Genomic DNA, 22182 nt, shown 5'->3' with positions numbered 1-22182 from the left:
TGTTGAAGCCTCTGACTGACCCCTGGTTTCATTCATTTCTCAATTTTTTTCCTTCCCTTTTTTTCCAAAAGTAACCACTATTTTGAAGTTACTATAAATTATTCTCATTCATGCTTTTAGACATATATATATACACAATATATATATACTTTTATATTATATGTATATGAAACAATGTTACATAAACAATATGTAATATTGCTTTGTGTTTATAAAGTAAAATGTATTATGTTGTACATAACATTCTGCTTGTGTGTGTGTGTGTGTGTTACTGGGGATTGAATTTAGGGCCTCAAGTATGCTACACAAGGGCTGTGCCACTGAGCTGTATTCCCAACCCTTTAAAAAAATTTTTTATTTTGAGGTAGGGTCTCACTAAGTTGCCCAGGTTGGCCTTGAACTTGTGATCCTCCTACCTCAACTTTCTGAGCTACTGTGTCACAGGTTTGAGTTGAGCCATGGTGCTCAGCTGCCATTTTAAAATGCATCATTACTTTTTAGATTTATTCATACTGCAACCTGAAGTATTAACTCATTACTTAAAACTGTTGAATATTATTCCTTTGTTTGAATATACACACATTCTGTATCCATTCTCTTGCTTTAAGGTTATTTTTAGTTTGTTGTTTGCCATAACAAATAATGCTCCCATTAACATTTAAATACCAGTTTCCTGGAGCACATTATGTGAGGATTTTTCTAGGCCAGAGCTTCTCACCCTTACCTTATTGACATTTTGGACTGTGTAATTCTTTCTTGTGGGATAGGATGCTGATCTCTCACCTCTACCCACTAGATATGAGTCACGCCACTTCTCCCTGCCCCCAGTGTGACAATTGAAAATGTCTTCAAAGGTTGCCAAATGTTCCCTCAGGGCAGTCACCCTTGGTGGAGGACACTAATCTAGTCATTGTAAGAAAGAAAGAAACTACTGGGTTTTAGGATGTATTTTAATATATTTTGTCATTTTTGCCTTCCAAGAGTTCTGTTTCTCTATATCTTGTTAACTCCGGGTATTCTCAGAGTTTGAAATTTTTGCTAATTTATGGAAATGAAAACAGTAACTTTCTATTATTTTATTTTGTTTTGCCTTAATTGCTAGTGGTATGGAACATGTCCTTGACTCTCTATTGGTCATTAGGGATTCTCTTATAAGATTTGCCTATTCATATCCTTATGTGATTTTCTTTCTAGTTTTTTTCATTATTATTGCTTTATAGCAGTTCTTAATAATTTTTGAATACCAATACTTTGATGGTTTTATGTCTGAAAAAAACTCTCAGGCTAAGCTTTTCACTTTGTTGACGATGTTCTTTTCTTTTTCTGTTTCCCTACTGGGGATTGAACCCCAGGTTGCTTATCCACTGAGCCATATCTCCAGTCCTTTTTTATATTTTATTTAGAGACAGGGTCTCAATGAGTTGCTTAGGGCTTCAGTAAGTTGCTTAGGCTGGCTTTGAACTCATGATCCTCCTGCCTCAGCTTCCTGAGTCACTGGGACTACATGAGGGTGCCACTGCACCCAGCTGATGTCTTTTATTTTAAAGTCGTAATATGCACCAATACTTTCTTTTATGCTTATACTTCTGTGCTTCATTTAATTTCTTCCCTATCCTAAAGGTATAAAGACAATTTTTAAAAAAATTTTATTCTAATTTGTTATATATGATCGCAGAATGCATTACAATTCATATTACATATGTAGAGCACAGTTTTTCATCTCTCTGCTTGTATACAAAGTATATTCATACCATTCGTGTATTTTTCATACATATACTTAGGGTAGTGATGTCTATCTCATTCCACCATCTTTTTTTACCCCCTTACCCCCTCCCTCCCTCTCCTTCCCCTTTGCTCTATCTACACTTTGTCTAATCTTCCCATGCTCCCCATCCCAACCCCACTGTGAATCAGCCTCCTTATGTCAGAGAAAACATTTGGCATTTGGTTTTTGTCATTGGCTTACTTCACTTAGCATTAGATTCTCCAACTTCATCCATTTAGATTTATTCATACCATTTACCTGCAAGTGCCATGATTTTATTCTCTTTAATTGCTGAGTAATATTCCATTGTGTATATTTGCCACATTTTCTTTATTCATTCATCTACTGAAGGGCAATTAGGTTGGTTCCACAGTTTAGCTATTGTGAATTGTGCTGCTGTAAACATTGATGTGGCTGTGTCCCTGTAGTATGCTGTTTTAAAGTCTTATGGGTATAGCTGGGTCAAATGGTGTTTCCATTCCTAGACTCCAAACAGAATCTCCATTCTGTTTCCAGATTGGCTGCACCATTTTTCAGTCCCACCAGCAGTGTATGAATGTGCCTTTTCCCCCACATCCTCACCAGCACTTATTGTTGTTTGTGTTCTTGATAGCTGCCATTCTGACAGGAGTGAGATGAAATAGTAGTTTTGATTTGCATTTCTCTAATTGCTAGAGATGATGAACATTTTTTCATATATTTGTTGATTGATTGTACATCATCTTCTGAGAAGTGTCTGTTCAGGTCCTTGGCCCATTTATTGATTGGTTTGTTTTTTTGTTTTGTTTTGTTTTTTGAGTTTAGCTTTTTGAGTTCTTTATATACCCTAGAGATTAGTGCTCTATCTGATGTTCGAGGGGTAAAAATTTGCTCCCAAGCTGTAGGTTCTCTGTTCATCTCACTATCTAAGGTTTCTTTTGCTGAGAAGCAGCTTTTTAGTTCACATCCATCCCATTTATTAATTCTTGATTTTAATTCTTGTTCTATAGGAGTCTTGTTAAGGAAGTAGGGGCCTAATCTAATATGATGGCGATTAGGGCCTACTTTTTCTTCTATTAGACGCAGGGTCTCTGGTTTAATTCCTAGGTCCTTGATCCACTTTGAGTTGAGTTTTGTGCATGGTGAGAGATAGGGGTTTAGTTTCATTTTGTTGCATATGGATTTCCAGTTTTCCCAGAACCATTTGTTTAAGAGGCTATCTTTTTTCCAATGCATGCTTTTGACACCTTTACTACCCCATTTACAATAGCCTCAATAAAGATAATATTTTATATTTTTCCTAGAAATAATATTTTACTGTTCACCTTTAGGCCTTTAAACCAACTTAAGCTTGCTGTGGTGTGCAATAGTAAATGCATGTGTAATTATTCCAATGCATATTTATTGAATAGTTAACCTTTCACTCCTGGTTTGTTATGCCATCTCCAGTTTGAAGTTTTGATATTTAGTGGAAAAAACAGGCTAACTTATTATTCTTTTTCAAAATTGACTTGACTATTATGGTTGTTATCTGAACAATAGTTCTTACCTCTTTCTTCTTCCTAACTGAACCTCACTGTCTTCAGATATCCCTGGATTCTATCCCTTAGTGTGTACTTGAAGCCCATCATGAGGGCAATTCTCTTCTATCAGAATTGCTTTGGGCCTGGGATGTGCTACATCTCCTGCCAGTGAGAACTAAGTATACGGAATTGTGCTACACTGAGGATGGAAAGGCATGGGAACATTTTTCCTCTTAAAAAGGTACAAAAGAAAAAAGAGTTACCATTCCTTTCTTTGAATAAAAGTTGGAGGAAGACGTGATGCCTGATACTATGGCAGCCATCTTGCCACCCTGGGGGCACAAGCCACACACCCACACACTGAGAGTGGCTTAACAAAAAGATGAAAAGATCACAGGTCCCGACAATGGCATTGTGTGGCTGAATTAACCCAAACTAGAATCTCCTGTGATCTGAACTAACAAACCTCTTATTGCTTAACCACTTTATGTTGTATACTCTGTTATGTCCAGCAAATGCATCCTCAACTACAATAAGATTTTTGACCCCTTACTTCCCACTTGAATTTTGTAATCATGGTTCCATGCTCCCAATCAGGGCAGGAATTTAAAAACCGAGTTTGCCTTAAAAGTAAATGTTAACTTTGGGAGAACTGACATCTCACAATAATGAATGTTCCAATTCACGGATATGGTATGTGTCTCCACTTATTCAAATCTTCTTTAGTGCTTTCTATAAAAATATTTTACATATAAAATCTACATTTTATTTATACATAAAAATCTATATGATTTTAAATATTTATACCTAGCCACAATGCTATTTCTATTAAGCCTTGTAGCTTTTGTTTGCTATTAAGTATTATACATTTTGGCATAGTGGTGCATACCTGTAATCCCAGCTATCGGGGAGACTAAGGCAGGAGAATTGCAAATTTGAAGGCAACTTAGTGAGACCCTGCCTCAAAATTTAAAAAAAAAGGTGGGGGGGGGGAGTTACTGTGGATATAGATCAGTGGTAGAGCATCTCTAGTTTCAATCCCAAACACGACAATAACAACGTGTGTGTGTGTGTGTGTGTGTGTGTGTGTGAGAGAGAGAGAGAGAGAGAGAGAGAGACTGAATTTTGTAATTGATCTTATACCCATCAACCTTGCCAAATTGTCTTTTAATTCTAAAGAGACAATTCTTCTTTTCCACTCCTGTGGAGCCTGTTTGAGTTTCTTCATAGACAATTATATTACACAATAAGAAGAATTTCTTTTCCTGCTCAATCTTGCAGTAAAGGAATAGAGGCCATCAGGGAGGCCTGTGGTTGCTTGGTCCAGTTGCCTGTCACGTGCACTTTCTCCTGGCCTCATTATTCCCTGGTGGGAGGCCCATCACCAGGCAGCAGGCAGCTATTCCAGCCTCCTTACAGGTGGTCTGTGTGTATGGGGTGGGGGCTCAGTGTGGCCTGTGGTTTCGGGCACTGGACCTGGCTTACCACCTACCCTTCTCACCCTGGGCAGTCACTTCTAATCTCCCTGGCCCCTCAGAAGCCCATGCTGGCATCCTGGGCCACCTTTCATATTTGGGACCCAGTAACCCCATCTCCTGCTCCATTCACGGCTTTGAGTTTCTAATCCATGGAAAAGTTTATACATTGGGCCAACTGTGCCTTTTAATTTTTCCTGTCATATTTTAATCACTGTTGCTTTGAACGTGACCAGCATTCCCTGTTGAAATTTAATCCCCATTTTGAGGTATCTGGAGGGTGAAAAATCTGACTGTAGTGTTTAGAGGTGGGGATTTGGGAGGTGGTCAGGATTGGATAAGGTCATCAGGGTGGATCCCTCATTTGAATATTGGTGACTTTATAAGAAGAGGGACAGAGACCAGAGGACATGTACACCACACACACACACACACACACACACACACACGCATGCGCGTACTCTTTGTCTCTTGCCACATAATGTCCTGTGCCACTTTAGGACTCTGCTAGCAAAAAGATTATCACCACATGCAGGCTCTTGAACCTCTAGAACTGTGAACTACATAAACCTCTTTTCTTAATGAGGTTACCCAGCCTCTGGGATCTTGTTAGGGTAATGTAAAACAGACCAATACGATAACCATTGCTTTGTGTGTAGAGATGAGCATGAACATCAAAGGCTTAGGTACAAAAATCCTACCTTGACTAGAAATCATGATTCCAACATGTATTTTTTAAAGGGGCACAGAACTAGCTCCTGCCAACTGCTGATACTTAACACAGTAGTTATCATCAAATACAATACTATTTTCAATACATTTAAAAAATATATATTTATTTTTTAATTGTAGTTGGACACATACCTTTTATTTATTTACTTATTTATTTTTATGTGGTGCTGAGGATTGAACCCAGGGCCTCTCACGAGCTAGGTGAGCGCTCTACCACTGAACCACAACTCCAGTCCTTTCAATACACTTTTAATCATCAAATAAAATACAGAATTTTCACAACTTCCTTATGCTTTGTAAACACTATAGTTGTATTTCTGTTTATCATCTGGCTAACCGGGAATGGAAATAAACACTATTTTCTGTACCTGAGAAAACCACTGTCTCTTACTTAGTCGTAATCAGGAATAAGCAGAGAGAGCCATAATTCTGTGAGTTCCTCCAGAGATGGAGCTGGGTGTTGTTGATCCTGTGCCTCATCCAAAATTACCCCAGGGAAAGATTTTGAGCTGAGTAAACCAAACTCCAAAGCCATGCCTGGCTTTCCATTGTCTGAGGGACCCCTAATGAATGCCCTCAGGATCTAACAGTGCCATGACTTGAGGGAAAGAAAGGGGAAGAAAGACAGGAATAAGAGTTGGTTTTAAGCAAGGTGAGTGGGAAGGAATTGTCAATGGCATTTCATCTAGAGTGGATTTTGATTGAGATTTGGATTTTTTTTAATACTTATCTCCTTATATAAACTAGCTTACTATGTAAATATAATCAAAATAACATTCATTAAAATTGCAAAACTTATTTATTAAAATATGTAAAGCAGCCAGCTGCAATACTGGAGACTAAGAAGTGTAAAAATATTTTGTTGAACAAATATTTTTGAGTTCCTACTATGTGCCCACACTGTACGGGAAGTGGGCATACCAGGATAAATAACAGGTCCCTGTGCAGCTAAAACTTCAGTTGGGACAAAGGATGGGTAAACAAATATGATGGAATAAGCTTCTTTAAAGAGTGTTGTGTTTATTGTAGTTTGGATGCAAGGTGTCCCTCAAAAGATCATGTGTGGGACAATACCAAAAGGTTTAGAGGAGAAATGATTTTAACCCAATCGTTGAATTGATCCCTGATGGGATTAACTGAGTGGTAACTGGAGGCAGGTGGCTGGAGGAAGTGGTTCATTGGGAACATGGATATGGGGTATATATTTTGTATCTGGTGAGTGGAGTCTCTCTCTGCTTTCTGATCATCACGTGAGCTGCTTCCCTCTGCCACACCCTTCCGCCATTATGTTCAGCCTCACCCTGAGCCCTGAGGAATGGAGCCAGCTGTCTATGAACTGAGGCCTCTGAAACCATGAGCCCCCAAATAAACTTTCCCTCCTCTACGATTGTTCTGGTGGGGTCTTTTAGTCACAGCAGCAAAAAAAAAGCTGACTAAGACAGTTCTCATAGCAGCCTCATTTACAATAGCCAAGAGGTGGAAGCAACTCAAGTATCCACGGTCAGGAATGGACAGGCCAAGTCTGTTACACATAGGATGTAATACTGCTCAGCTTTAAAAGAAAGAGAAATTCTTGATACAGGCTACAACGTGGACGAACCTTGAGGATATGATGCTGAGTGAAATAAGCCAGTTACAGAAAGACAAACAACTGGCTGCCTCCACTTCTATGAGGGAGCTCAAGTAATTAAATCCATAGAAACAGAAAGTAGAGATCTGGGGGTGGAAAGGGAAATGGGAGCGGTTTACTGTGTTGGATGCATGTTCAGTTTCAATTTTACAAGATGTGAGATTTCTGGAGATGTCACAACCATGGGAATTATTCTTAACACTTTTGAACTGTACGCTTAGAAATGGTTAACAAGGTACATTTTGTGTGTTTTACCACAACTTTATTAAGTAAAAAAAAAAAAAAAAAAAAGAAGAAAGAAAGAAAGAAAATGATCATTAGGTTCCTGAGGGTTCACTCCTAGCTTCTAGCAGAAGGCCTGATTCATGGTAGGCACTTGACTAATATTTTGCCTTCCTTTGGTGTCTCTCCCTGCCCAGTGTCCTCCACAGCAGGACAAAGGCCACGTAGTTCTGTAGTTCTAGGAGCCAGTTCAGCAAACAAAGGCACTTCTCTCCTCAGGGCACAAAGGGGAAGAATTTCAAATATTTGTGATTAAATATTTGTCTCGATCACACCAACTAGGCTTTGCTTCTCAATTATGCTTATCTGAGCTCTTTGGCATTTAAATTTCCTAAAGATAGATCTTGTTCCTACTTCCCAAAACAGAATAGAATTGTGATGGCCTTTGTAAGAAAAAGGAAAAAGAAAAAAAAAAGTGGAAGGAAATCTGTAAAATGAAATCATTATGAGGCCAACGTACAAATGGCTTGTGGGCTCTGGTTGCAGCCCAGCGCAGGAGGAAGGGTGAGGTAATTAGCATGCATTTCACAGTTCTGCAGTTTGTCAGTTGGTTCCTTCCCTTCACGGGCTCTGTCTGAGTCTCTTGGTTTTTATTTTTTATTTTTTCACTTGGCCAAAAATAGAGAGACAAAAAAAGTTTTCTTGTACTTACTTAGGCTTTTCTACTTTTTTTCCTGGTATGTTTGGTTTCCTCTCGCCATGATCCTTCCTTCTTCCTGCCACCTGCCGACTTCTCTGCTCCTCCTCCCCTTCTCTGACGTCTTCTGTGGGATGCACACTGTTGAGCCACCACGGCCAGCAGACATCCCAGGAGCCCCATGGGAGGTTCTCGGAGCGCTATTCCTTAGGTTCTGGAACCCTGGCTTGGTGCAGGGTATCCATGGGGGACAGCTGTGTGCAGCGTTTGGCGATATACAGGCAGGGAGATGGTGAGGGTCTGAGGGACTTGGATGGAGGGATTCCCATTTTCTGGTCCACACACTGGACACAGCTTCTCCTTCTGGCTGGGCCTTGATCTGGGTGTGCACATTGTTAGAAGTCAGAATGAAGCCAAGGTGCCTTACCTTTTGCTGCAGGAGAAAGTCGTCCGGATGCCTTTCTTCTGCCTTCTCATGCTGGAATGATGGGAGGGTACGCACAGAGCCCACCAAAGACTTTGTCAATTAAGAAACAACCAGTGTCCAGGCGTGGAGATTTGATTATATGACTTTTTAAACATTCCACTTACGTATCTCTCATTATGTGACAGACACTGTTTTAAATATTAACTTGATCCTTTAAATATTAACTTATTTAATCCTTACAACCACTCTATGACTTGGGATCTACTATTGTCTGAATTTTTATGGATGAAGAAACTCAGGCCCAGAAAGGTTAAATGATTTGCTCATGATCACAGAGCTAATCTTCACAGCCTGGCTCCTGCATCCACTCTTTTAACCTACTACTCTTTGCTACTGGTTTATGTACAGTTCCCCAGCATTCCCTTGGAGATTCCATGCCTGATTTTACAAAATCTCTCTCCCCAGGTATAACACTTTCTGCTGGGTGTTGGGCAATGTGCACATCCCTCTGAAATGTCCACGTGGCTCCTGGGATGTCCGCTGGCTGTCACAGGTTCACAGGCATCTGTTCTGTAGGAGACCTCAGTATCTGACTTTCTTTCTCTTCCAGAATCAGGGCATAAGGAAGCAATTTCTACCCATACAGACTTTAAGACATAAAATTGCAGCACATCACAAACTCTTCATCCTTGTATGAAGTGCCCTGCCTCCACACAAACAAGGATACGATCTTGGGATCTGTCACCAATCAGGGTGAGTTTGCAAGGAGTCTTCCAGGCCCTTGGGAACAGGGTCATGAATTTTTTAGATGGTTGGCTGGAGTGGCTCAGAGCTGGAGGACTGACCTTCCGGTGAGTGTAGCAAACTGGTCTGGAGAGAAGCCCGTGACCTTGGCCTCCTTGCCCTGGGATTCCAGGCGGGGACCTGAATATCCCAGGGTGCTTCCCTAGTCCTCTGACCTTCCTTAGGTCCCTCCTGTGTGCTGGTTTCCCTGGTGAGAACTGGGCGAGCCGAGAAGGATTTACAGAAAGGCAGGGTGACTTGTCTTTCTGCTGTGAACCTCTGACTTGTGTTTGGGCCTCACTGTTATACACAGAGATATGTCTCCAGCTCTTCCATGCCTCCTGCCAGCTTCCTGCTGGTAGTTCCCAAGGCCTTCTCCGCCCCCAGAATGCTTTTCCTAGATCCTCTTCCCACAGGGCCCCAAAGCTAAGCTGCCTGGAAGTAGTGGGAAGTGAATTCCTGCTAAAACATCTGAATTCTCTGCACATTGCATTTTTATCTTCCTGGGGACATCAAAACTGAAAAGTTTAAGAGTAGGAGTGGAATGTCAGGTTCCCTGCAGTGAGAGGGATTTCGGGGTCTGCTGTCTTAGTACATAATATCAGAGACAAGGTAGTTTATGATCACGATTTTTAGAGGCTGGAAGTCCAAGATCAAGGCACTGGCAGATCTGGTGTCTGATGAGGGCCTCTTTCTGGTTCATAGAGAGCCATCTTCTCACTGTGTCCTCACATGGTCAAAGGACAAAAGCAGCATTCTGGGTTTTTGCTGTTGGTGGTAGATTTTTTTTTTTTTTTTTTTTTTGGTACTGGGGATTGAACCTAGCAGTGCTTTTATCACTGAACCACATTCCCAGAACATTTAATTTTTTATTTTGAGACAGGGTCTCACTAAGTTGCTGAAGTTGGCCTCAAACTTGTGCTCTTCCTGTCTCAGCCTCTTGAGTCACTAGGATTACAGGCATGAGTCACCACACCCAGCTTCTGGGGCTTCTTTCATAAAGATACTAATCCTATTCATGAGGACTCTGGCCTCATGACCTAATAACTTCCCCAAATCCTACTCCTAATGTTATCACTTTAGTAATTAAGTTTTCAACATACAAATCTGGGGGGAACGCATTCTGTCTATAGCAGCTGTTGTCCAGTAGACCTTCCTATGTGTGGATATGCATCTGAAATTGGCCCTGGTGTCAGGGCCAGGCCCACAGGTGTCCTCAAGTCCAGAATTAAAACCTTTACTTTAGAGCCACAGTGCTCCCCGTGTCCCCTGCCCCCACCACCAGTTTGTAGGACTCATTAAATCTAGGACCCAGATCCCGGTAGGCATGGGGTTCAGTTTAGGCAACTGGAGTAGAGGCCTTTGTCCAGTGGGGTATTTCCTCTGACGTCACTGGGCTGATCGTCAAGGCTCCAAGGTGGGTCTCTGCCAGGAAAACCTGAACTGAAGAGGAGGAGATTTGGCCTTCGGGGAAGAGGGCCTGTGTCCTGGCAGGCCGGACGTGCCTGCCCCGGGCTGGCTTCTTTTTGCTGCTGATTCTCTGGGTTAGTGCACTTTTGACCCAAGAGGAGGGAAAAAAGGGAACAAACAGTGGAACTGTGACTGTCAGATGTTGCGGGAGGGACTTTTGAACCGGTGGGATGGTGACAGCCATCAGAGGCTGCCGTCTTCCCTGGCCCGTCCCCCTTCCCACCTCCTGCCCTCACCTCTGTCCTCCCTACTCTACTTCTGAACGCCAGCTGCCTGGGCGACACCTTTTGCTTCCCAAGCCTCCTTTGTTGTTTTTCCTTGATCCCTTTCTCAAAAATATTCTCCTCTCTTTCCATCCGCTCAGTGCCAGACTCCTGGCATCTGACTTGCCGGCTTGCGCAGGCTGCCATCTCTCTCTCTGGCTCACCACGGTTTTATAATTGCCTCTGGTTAAAGTTTAAATAGATGGGTTTCAGCCCAAGAGAAAAATGTAAACAAGCCCTCTCTGCAGTCTTTCAGAACTGCTGGCCTCCAGTGCTTCTGGATTCTGTGCTAGGGGATTCATCCTGCTCCTCCCTAACCCCGGGAGCTGAGACAGGCCGCTGGCCTTTCGGAGCCACGAAGGCCTCTCTGAAGCCATCAAGCTATTGAGAGACTTTTAGATGGCCTGGCACTGTTCCTTTTAACTCAATCAAGCCAGCAGGATCCGGTTCCCATTCTAGCCAGGGTATCTGGTGTGATCAGGTGAAACAGGGTAGCAGTCCTCATGGGCCGGCTTCTAGATAGGAAGGAAGTGACAGGGATTGTCATTTCCCTGCTGGAATTTTTTTCTCTGGGGGAGGATGGGGTTGGATTTGCTGCCCTGGGGTTTTGGTGGTTGAGATGGTCTCAGGAGTCATTAGAATGGGGCCATGTGGAGCCATCACAGCAGGGAGAGGTAGGCCAGGGTTGAGCTCCTGTGTTCAGGCACAGATCCCCTTCTTTGCTGTGATTCCTCAGAAGTAAGTAGGCCTTCTTTGTCTTTTTAATTTTATTTTAATTGTTGGGAGTTTTTATTTGTTTGAGTCTTGATTAAGAATATTGATTTTCTGGGGCTGGGGTTGTGGCTCAGTGGTAGAGCACTTGCCTTGCATGTGTGACGCACTGGGTTGGATCCTCAGCACCGCATATAAATAAATGAATAAAATAAAGATCCGTCAACAACTAAACAAAAAAAAAAGAATATTGATTTTCTATCTTTTTCTGCTTTGTGTACTTTGTGTACTTATGATCTGGTGTCAGATGGATTCAGCAATAACTTGGAATGTTTTAGTCACGAATTTGATTGAATGATTACCTTCCCCTACTCAAAAACCTTCAGTGTCCCTGTCTTCAGTTCAGGGTCTTAGGCCTGGTTCTGTCTTCACCTTGCACCATGCCAGTCCTGATGAACTCAGGTGACCTCTTCCTCCCTACTCCTGTGACCCATTCCCTCACTCTGCAGTGTCCTAACCCTCTGCCCCACCCCTGCCCTGCTTAGCATCTGCTCAGAAACATCTTCCTGTGTTCTGTGGGGTCCCCTACCCTCCCTCAACAACCAAGGCCAAGCATCCTCCCTTTAGTTCTCCAACAGCCACGCCCACCCCCTTTCCTGTAACCCTATTTCGTTGTCTGATTTTCAGCCTGTTCCATCAGCCTTGCACTTGATACTTAGCTCTTTGGTTGTAGGATGATTTTGTTTTTCTATCCCCATAGTCATGTGTGACCCACTGGTCAGTGCTCAATAAATATTTAATCTTTGTTTTTCAGCCTCTCTGAAAAGATGTCAATATTTTTAAAACAGAGGAACCAAAAGGAGTGAAGAAAGGATTGGGGAGTCATTAGATTTGGGTTCAAACCGAAGTTCTGCTGAGGTTAGTACTAGGACTGCTTCCCGGTCACCACCCTTTCCCACCTTCACTTTCTTTGCAGGTAAAATGAACACAATAAGCTGATTTCTATGGGTTTTTGTGCAAATTAAAACGACATCTTTCAAGTAAAGAACCTAACACAGTTCCATCTCGTCCTTATCCTCTCCTGATTTCAAAACAATTTGAATCTTATCAACCAATTTAAAAGACAGGTGCCATGTTCTCCCATTACTCACACAGCCCTCCTTGATGGAAGCATTTCTTCTCATTCACACTTGCAAGTTTGTGAAAGGCTATTTTTTGGGGGGTGTCATTGGACTTATTTATTGTTCATTAGAAGTTCTCTCAATGAGGCTGGGGTTGTGGTTCAGTGGTAGAGTGCTTGCCTAGCATGCATGAGGCACTGGGTTCAATCCCTGGTATCGCATAAAAATAACCAAATTTAAAAAGGCATTGTGTCCATCTACACCTAAAAAATATATATATTTAAAAAAAAGAAGAAGATGGGCTGGGGTTGTGGCTCAGTGGTAGAGCGCTTGCCTTGCACGTGTGAGGCCCTGGGTTTGGTCCTCAGCACCACATAAAAAATAAATAAATAAAAATAAAGATACTGTGTTCATCTACAACTAAAAAAAAAAATTAAAGAAAAAGAAGGAGGAGGAGGAGGAGGAGGAGGAGGAGAGGAAGAAGAAGAAGAAGAAGAAGAGGAAGAGGAAGAGGAAGAGGAAGAGGAAGAGGAAGAAGAAGAAGAAGAAGAAGAAGAAGAAGTTGTTCTCTCAGTGGTAGGGGTGAAGGTGAGGCAGCTGGTGTTCTTTACTGAGTTAATGTCACATGTCATCCATGGCGTAATGTCACCTCTTCACTGCCAATCTTAACTGGAAAGAGAGGAAGATGTGCCAGGGAGGACCCCTTTTCTTTCCCCCTCCATCAAAAGTCGGTAGCCATCTCCCCCATGGAAGGAGAGTGTGGATGCCCACCAGGTGCCAGGTGCTAAAATGAAAGATGAATCAGCCAAAGCCCCAGCATTTTGAAGTTTTCAATCCAATGTGCTTGCTGCAGGTTGACATGGGGCAACTCATCTAATTAAACCAGGATTATAGGGGGATAGAGGAGATAGCACTGCAGGAAAATCTTGAGAGAGAGGATGACCTGGACTGAATCTTGAAATATCAGTACACGAATGTGCCCAGTCAGGACGAAGCCTTTCACTCAGAGGAGCCCAATCCTTGATCCTTCCCCTCTGATCCCTACGTGCAGCCTCCAGCACTGGGCTCTGCCATCTTTGACTTCAGCTGTGCAGCCAGCTTCTCCTTGCTCCAAGGGCCATGAGAGCTTCCTTAGAAGCAGCATTTTTAGTGTCAGAGAAGTGACACTGGGAGCCCGATGCTGCTTTTGTTGCCAGGGCTAGAGAACAGCTGGAGTGGTTTGAGCTCCCTGGGGGAGCCAGGCTGTGTGCGTGTGTGACTTGTGCATGATGTTTGTGTGAGTTGAGAGCGCGTGGGTGTGTGTCCTTGTGGATGGGCGGCTAGATGTTTACGTGTAGGTGTTGCCACCGAAAACAGAAGTGGAGATTCTGAAAACAAAGTGGCAGCTCAGGACCTCACGGGCAGGAAAGGGGGAGGTTGAAACAGCCCCGACCAAAACAAAAACAGAGGAGGAAGTTGCATCAGAAGAGGAAGAATGCCAATGTCATGCTGAAGAGCCACAAATGTCACAAAATAAAAATAAAATGTGCTATTCCTATTTTACCTAGGCAAATACTGTTACACTGTTTTCCTCTTTACAGTGTAATAAGATTACCGAAATAATATTTTGTGCAGCAAAAGTGAAGAACAACCAGAGAGAGCCACCCACAAACAAAAATTGCTCTATTTTTTAAAAAAATTACATACATCATATTTTATTTATTTGGTTCAGTGATTGATTATAACTTTGCTCTCTACCTGCATTTAAAGTTTCTTTTTCCTCCAGCACTTAAAAATATTAAAAACCAGTTATGAAACTGACTTATTGAAGAACATTTCAAAGGTCTCCTTACTATTAGCACAAACTGAGAAATTCTAATAAAGGTGTTCGAATAATAGCGAAGTGACTGAAGATATCAAAGCAAGAAATAGAGATCCCAGGGATGTTATTTACTTTTTTCATTTCAGTTAAAGTAGAAATGCTAGTCCCTTTACTGAAAAAATTAGAAGGATAGTTTTCCTTTTGATTAGGTTCTCATAACTACACACATTTTAAAAATATATAGGACTGGTTTTAGATGTAGGGGTTCTATTTTTTTAAAAAATTTTTTTAGTTGTAGTTGGACACAATATCTTTGTTTTATTTATTTATTTTTATGTGGTGCTGAGGATCGAACCCAGGGCCTCGCACATACTAGGTGAATACTCTACCGCTGAGCCCCAGCCCCAGCCCCAAGATGTGAGGGTTTTATAAAAAGGTGATGTAATTCTGGGATGAACTTTGCATCTGGGGCTCAGCTAAGCCTTTTGAATCTATTTCTATATAATTATAGTCAGGGTTATTGGCTTTCTATCACTTTTCTAGAATTGTAATGGCATCAAATGATTAACTGAGTTGCCAATTTTGCCAATAGTTAAATGTATATTGAATTTTTGGCAGTGGACTGGGCAAATTTCATGTGCTCTGGCTAAAGTAATTCTCAACTGAATAAAGTTTTACCACATATACTAGTTGACTAGCAAATGAAGAAAGAAGCTTAGGGTGAGGGATCAATCAGACAAAGACAAGCAGCCAGAAATGGGGAAATGGAACAACCAAGTATGCCTTTTGCTCTGTGTATATACAATGGGTGCTCCGTATATAATGTGGAGGGGGGCTGGAGTTGTAGCTCAGTGGTAGAGTGCTTGCCTTGCACACATGAGGCACTGGGTTTGATCCTCAGCACCACATAAAACAAAAAATAAGTAAAATAAAGGTTTTGTGTCCATGTTCAACTAAAAAAATTTTTTTTAAATAATGTGGAAGGAAGAAATGGATGGAATGTGTGAAGGAATAAGTATAATGAAAGCAGCTTGAATGCCTAATTCAAAATGAGGTTCAGATTTGGCTTCATGATAGGGTTATAGCATATTTTCCCTTTGATTTTCGAAGTTGTGAGACTCTTTAAAAAAGAAAATATCAATAAAATTAATTGGGTTAAAAATTAAAATATATTCAAAACTAAGTTTTTAATTTTTAAAGTTTATTTATGTATACAAACTTTATATATATGGTTATATATAAATTTAAAATATATATATTTATATATATATATATTAATTTATAAATATATATATATATATATATATATATATATATATATATATATATATATATATATATTTTTTTTTTTTTTCAGTGTTACCTTAGGAACAAAAAATCATTAGGGGACTGAGGATGTAACTCAGTGGTTGAACACTTGCCTAACATGTCCAAGGCCCTGGGCTCAATCCCCAGCATCACACATCACACATGTGTGCACAGACACACACATCCACAAATTGGGAAAAAATAGGTTTATTCATAAAATTATTAAATGTTTAGGGTTATAATCTATTCAAATAATAAAAATCCACTAATTTGAAATGACCTTTTTCTTCTTAAAACTAATTACTACTGGGGCTACAAGCTGCTGTATTTTATAACAAATGTCATTTGGCTTTTGCAACTGAGAGGAAACCAGTAAAAAATTGGAGAAGAAATCATAAACATCATAATAAAAACAAACAGAAGCAGTAAGTTTTATTTTTTATGGATCCACTACCTTCCATATAGCATTTATTTTCAGAAAATACATAGAAATAAACATTTATTTTTAGAAAATAATTCAAAGGAGTGGGCAAGGAAGAGGGAGAGAAATAGACCAAACCCATGGGCTGCAACATTTTTTCAAACAATATTTTTGTTTAAGGAGTCAAAGTTCCCACATTCGCCCGTTTCTCTGCTTTCTGAACTTCCACATCTCTAGGGGCCCTCCACCTGGACATACAGTTGGCTTTCTGGGTCCACAGTCCAGCATCCTTGGATTCAACCAACCATTCCATTTCAACCATTCGAAGTCTTTGATTTTTAAAAAAAATTGCATCTGTCCTGAACATATACACTTTTTTTCTTGTCATTATTTCTCAAACAATATAGTCTAGCACCTATTCATACAGCATTTAGATTGCTGAGATATTTTAAGTAGTCTAAGGTCGACTTGAAGCATACAGGAAGATTTGCATAGGATATATGCAAATACTATGTCATTTTATATAAGGAACTGGAGCATTCTTAGATTTTTGTTATCCCAAGGGGGTCCCGAAACCAATCTCCTATGGGTATGGAGGGAAGACGGTATTTCCTGACTTGGAATTTGCCAAAAATCTAAAACATTGCTCCAGAGGAATTACGCAAACTCCCTGGCCCAGCTTGTGTTCTCTTCTGATGGTGTTCTCAAGGAATAGGCAGGAGGAAAGACAAGGTGTGAACTACGAGATGTTACATTCTGTTTAACGTCGTGGATCTGTAGCTCTTTCTGTCAATGAGTGGCAGGCCATTCTTAAATTCTGCTCTTCTGCACTGAAGGATCTTAGCCTCTCTGCCCCTGGAGAGCCAAGGAACTTTGCTCTTTGCCCAAAATACCTTTCTCACCCGAAGCAGTTTCCCCTCCTCTGAGAAATGCTGTCGTGTCAGGCTGCACTGCCCTTGAACCAGACAACTTTCTCTGCGTGTCTTTATCTGTCTAAATAAAGCTAACCTACATTTGCTGTCTAATTCATTTGGATGCTTGCTGATGCTATTTAAAGCATCCCTCAAGGCCCAGAGGAAAACAAGATGCATTATCTCTAGTTGGGAACCTTTAGGTTTGCTGGTCATTTAAGGAATTCAAGAATCTTAAGAATTCATTCAGTCTGCACTGGTGCTGATGCAAAGGACAAAGGAACTCTGGATTTTTATTCTAGACAGCTTTCTTTGACTCGTGCATGCCTAGGATCATTTCACAGAGAGGTAGTTACGAAGTCAGTCTCTGTGTGTCTGTCTGTCTGCTCCTCAGGCTTCATGAAATCAACTTTCTGAAGATTTATTGCTCATTAGAATATATTTTTCATTCTAGACTCCGATGATCGGTTAGTCCACTGTGTGAGCTTACTTATCTCGGGGAACAAATGTGAAAATTCAAAAGCTGCTGTCACCTTCATAAAGAGCCTTTTGATGAGTTTTTGACTTGTTTCCACCCCTCCCTCTCCAGATACCATATGTCCTTTCATTAGAGAACCCTGACACTTCTACATTCCAGAAAAGAAAAGGATATTCTACAGGGAACGGAGCAGAACACTGGTGTTGTAAATAGGACTCCACTGTGAATTCATGTACGACTGAGAGTTCAGAGAGGTTTCAGATCTGTTGTTTGTTTTTCCAGATCTGGCATTTCTGTGGGTCTGTTGGCTTGCTGGTACAATGGGGTTGTTTTAACCATTAGTGCCCCGCTGCTACCTTAAGCACAAGCTTATTATCAGCATCCACTTGTTCAGCCAGGATTCTGTGACGTCCATTGCAGTGGGTGAGTCAGAAGCCACAAGCTAACAGGTCTATATTCCTTCCCACTGTCACCTAGGAAACCATCGCATCATCCACAGGAAATGCAGGCCCCGATGGGGGGTGTGCCCGGATCGGGTTATAAAGCTGGCAAAGAGTTTTTCAAAGGAGGTCAAATAATAACATGCAGAATCTTGGTCTAAGGTGGGAGGTGAACCCAGCCTCTGTGGCATGGCTTGAGAGCTGTGGGGCAGAAATAGCAGGAGAAATTAATCAGCGCAAAGCACATAAGATGTCTGCTTTATAAGAAAGTGATCACGGGCAAGAGACATACAGAAATGATTTGATTCCCCCAGGAAGCAGTATTTATTTACCCGATGGCTGAGGGTATTTGGGGAATGTGCGGTTGTACAGTGTGCGAAATGAGATGAAGAAATTGACAACACATCAAACCAGGCTTTTCTGTTGAATGAAATGCATGTCTTTGTTTCATGGTCATTATCCCTTAGCTTAAGAAGGTGCTAGGCAGTACCTTGGAGAAAAGCACACAGTGCCCACTGTTTTGTTCTTGTTTGCTGGTGCTGTGCCTGATTTTTTCTTTCTTTGGCTGCTACAGTCCTTGGTCTGTATATCCCAGTTCACTGCACAATATTCAGATACCTGTGGATAAGCTTAGTGCAGCTGAGAAAAATTACCTGTACCATTTCATGTTGTTCGACAAGCTTGATGTTTCTGGGAAGCTTTACATTCCCATTGCTGCTATGAGTCATTCTACGTCAAAAGATGTGCACCCCCAGGTGTTCTGAGGAGAGAGGAGAGAGGAGAGATAGAAAGCTTGATCACAAGCTCAGGGAGATTTAACAGGTGATATGGCCGCCTTAAGAGATTAAGCTGCTTTCACTGAAGGATGGTGTCCAAGAGAGGCAATGGGTTCCAATACCAGCTGGTCAGGTGCCCGACAAGAGTACATCCATCCTGAGTACCCATTGAAGGAAGAGCAATGGCAATCCTGAGTGTGTTCAGAGGAGGGCAAAGATGGTGATGACAGTTCTAGAAACTGTAACCTTAGGACAATTAAAGAGCATTAGTCTACTTACCCTGAAGGCCAGAGGATCTGTCATGGAAGAGATGGGAATGGGTATCCTCAAACAGTTGAAGTGCTGTCTCAAAGAGGGTTCAGACTTATTTTGTGTGCCCACAAAGAGTGATCATAAATTGTTACAAGTTAAAGGGTGGTGGAGTTTAGCTCCATATAACTAATTTTCTAATCATTTAAGCTGATCAAAGTGTATTAAACTGACTAATACAACAGTAACATAATTTTGTACCTTTGGAGTTGTTCCAATATTCCTTTATTCATCCAAAAGCATTCACTGAGTACCTGCCATATGCCAGACATGTTAGGTACTAAAGATACAAAGATGACTAACATAGTCACTTCCTCCAAAGGAATCACAGTCCAGTAGAGGTTCTGTGATCATTTAATATGCAGGGATTGTGTTTTAGTACATTTTATGTTACTATAACAAAGTACCCAACGCTGGGTAAAGGAAAGAGGTTTAAATACCCTCACAGTTCTGGAGGTCCCAGAGAATGGTACCAGTCTCTGCTTGCCTCTGGCAATCGCATTACACCCCAACATGGCAGATGGCATCATGGTGGAAGTGTGAATGAGAGAGAGATAGAACACATGGCCAGATAGGAAGCAAGAGACAGAGAGTTGAGACAGTCAAACTTGCTTTATAAAAACCCATTCTCAGAAGAACTAATCCATTCCACGAGACCAGCGTTGTTATTCTGTTTAGTACCCTACGTTCCTCATTTCCTTCTAATAGGTCCAACCTTTTAAAGGTTCTACCACCTCAACAGGAAAATTCACATAATATACAAAACACATCAGACAGGATGAGCAGTAATGTAGAATGTTGTGGAAGAGATTCATGCTTTCATGCCTTGCACAGAAGATTAGATGAAGGCACTTTGAGATTGCTGTCTGTGTTAATGAAGGCAATACTAGCTGCTATAACAATCAACCCCACAATGTCTTCTGGCTCATGAAACATGATAGGAAGCTTTTTTTTCCTCACCATATACACCCAAAATGGTTATTTCTGATGGTGGGTGTCTTGCTTCTAAATGGTAATTCAAGGACAGGACCCAGTTCCTTCCAATTGGTGATTCTGTCATCTTCAACTTGCAGCTTATGGGGGACATTCTAGGCATTGGCATTTTGCTGATAGATGGGAGAGAACATGGAGGATCTGGGGGATTTGGTTATGAGTTGGACCTAGAAATGATGCTCAGATACTCTGCTCCCATTCTATCCAATGGAATTTAGCTGCATGTCCACACCTAACCAGGAGGCAGGCGTGAAAGGCAATCTGGGGGGTGTAGCTCAGTGGCAGGGCACTTGACCAGCAGGTGCAAGGGCCTGGGTTCAACCTCCAGCATTGGAGGGGAAAAAACACAAACCCCTCAACTGGTCGAGCTGTTTCACCAGAAAAGAGCAGAAACTGGTTTCAATGTCTGGTGGCAGAACCAAGATAAGGAATTTGGGTTGGGGGGGTTGCTGAAGAGATGGGCAGGGTGCTCCATTTATTTATTTTAAGATTTTATTTTTATTTATTTATTTTCTTTTTTGACTAATAAAATATGTATTTATGGCATACAACATGCTTTGATATATACATGCACTGGGAAATGGTTAAATCATGTTAATCAACGTATTCATTGCCTCACATAGTTATTTTAAAAACCATTTTTGTGGTAGATGGACAGAATGTTTTTATTTTATTTATTTGTATGTGGTGCTAAGGATCAAACCCAGTGCCTCACACATGCTAGGTAAGTGCCCTACCACTGAGCTATAGGCCCAGCCCAGTTATCATTTTTTGTTGTGAGACAAAAATTTTTTTAAAATTTCTTGTTTAATGCCAGTATCATCATGTCCCATGTTTACAGTAAATGTCTTCCTATTGAAGGTCTCTACTCAGATATATTATTATTACTTACGGTTGTTGTTGTTCAGTGGTGCTAGGAATCAAACTCAGGGTCTTGCACATATGAGGCAAGTGTTCTACCACTGAGCTATACCCCAACCCTCAAGGTATAATGTTAGGCTCAAAAAAAAAGCAAGGTAGAGCACAAAGCAGAGTATGCTACTTTGTGTATGAAAATGAAAGCAATAATACTATTTGCATTTGTTTTCATATATGATGAAACACTGGAAAAGTGAAAGAAACCACAGAGACCCGGATAAAGGCAGAGGGAGGATGGAGACATCAGTGGGAATGAGAGTTTATGTATTCCTTTAAATACTCATTTATTACTTATTTATAAAAATATATAATTTAAAAAACCAATTTTATTCTATTGCAGGAAAATGTTTCACTGACTGACCTCTTTTTGCGTTCAAATGAAGAAAAGTCAACAATAAAATTTCTTGGGAATGTAAGCAGGACATAACTTTTGAGCCTGAGGTATAAATAATGATGAATTCTGTGTCTTTCTTGTTATACTATACCCGATGAATTAGAGTTTTTGAAATAAAATAAAAGAATATTAATGCAACAGCTTGGTTTTATGTGAAATCATCTAAAAGTCTAGAATGCTTTCATATTCAACATCTTTGTTTATTTTCATAACATTCCTGAGTTAGTCAGTTTTCTGTTACTATAATAAAATACTTGAGATAATTAATTTATGAAGAGAAAGGGTTTATTTGGACTCACAGTTTTGGAGATTCTGGTCCATGATTGGCTAGCCCTTTGTCTTTGGGTCTCTGGCAAAGCTGCATAACATGGTGGAGAAGGAGCTGGGGTCCCACAGTTTCCTTTGAGGGTCCACCTCCAATAACCTAAGAACCTCTCACTAGGCCCTACCTCTCAGAGATTCTACCACTTCCAGATGATATCACTCTGGGGACCAAGCCTTTAATACATAGATTTTTATTTTTTGCTACATTATAGCAATTTATAATAACTATTAATGTTCAAATTAATATCTTGTTTTGTAGGATTCTGTCAGAACCAAGAGTAGGAGTTCAATTGTCTACAAATTCATGTTAG

The 22182-nt window shown here is 40.9% G+C and overlaps 1 protein-coding gene and 1 long non-coding RNA gene across 2 annotated transcripts in view; both read left to right on the top strand.

The window, feature by feature from the left end:
- Positions 1 to 22182, top strand: part of Mkln1 (muskelin 1) — a 327824-nt gene that overhangs the window by 82205 nt on the left and 223437 nt on the right. The window lies entirely within an intron of this gene.
- On the top strand, positions 11195 to 21687 carry LOC139705709 (uncharacterized). Its single transcript, XR_011707521.1, has 3 exons — positions 11195 to 11704; positions 12492 to 12595; positions 21494 to 21687. It is a non-coding gene; the product is annotated as an uncharacterized lncRNA (long non-coding RNA).

The sequence above is a fragment of the Marmota flaviventris genome, chromosome 1 (genome assembly GCF_047511675.1).
Source record: "Marmota flaviventris isolate mMarFla1 chromosome 1, mMarFla1.hap1, whole genome shotgun sequence".
In the NCBI taxonomy this organism is placed as follows: domain Eukaryota; kingdom Metazoa; phylum Chordata; class Mammalia; order Rodentia; family Sciuridae; genus Marmota; species Marmota flaviventris.
Note: the sequence above shows the minus strand (reverse complement) of the source record. Positions and strands in the feature narration are given on the sequence as shown.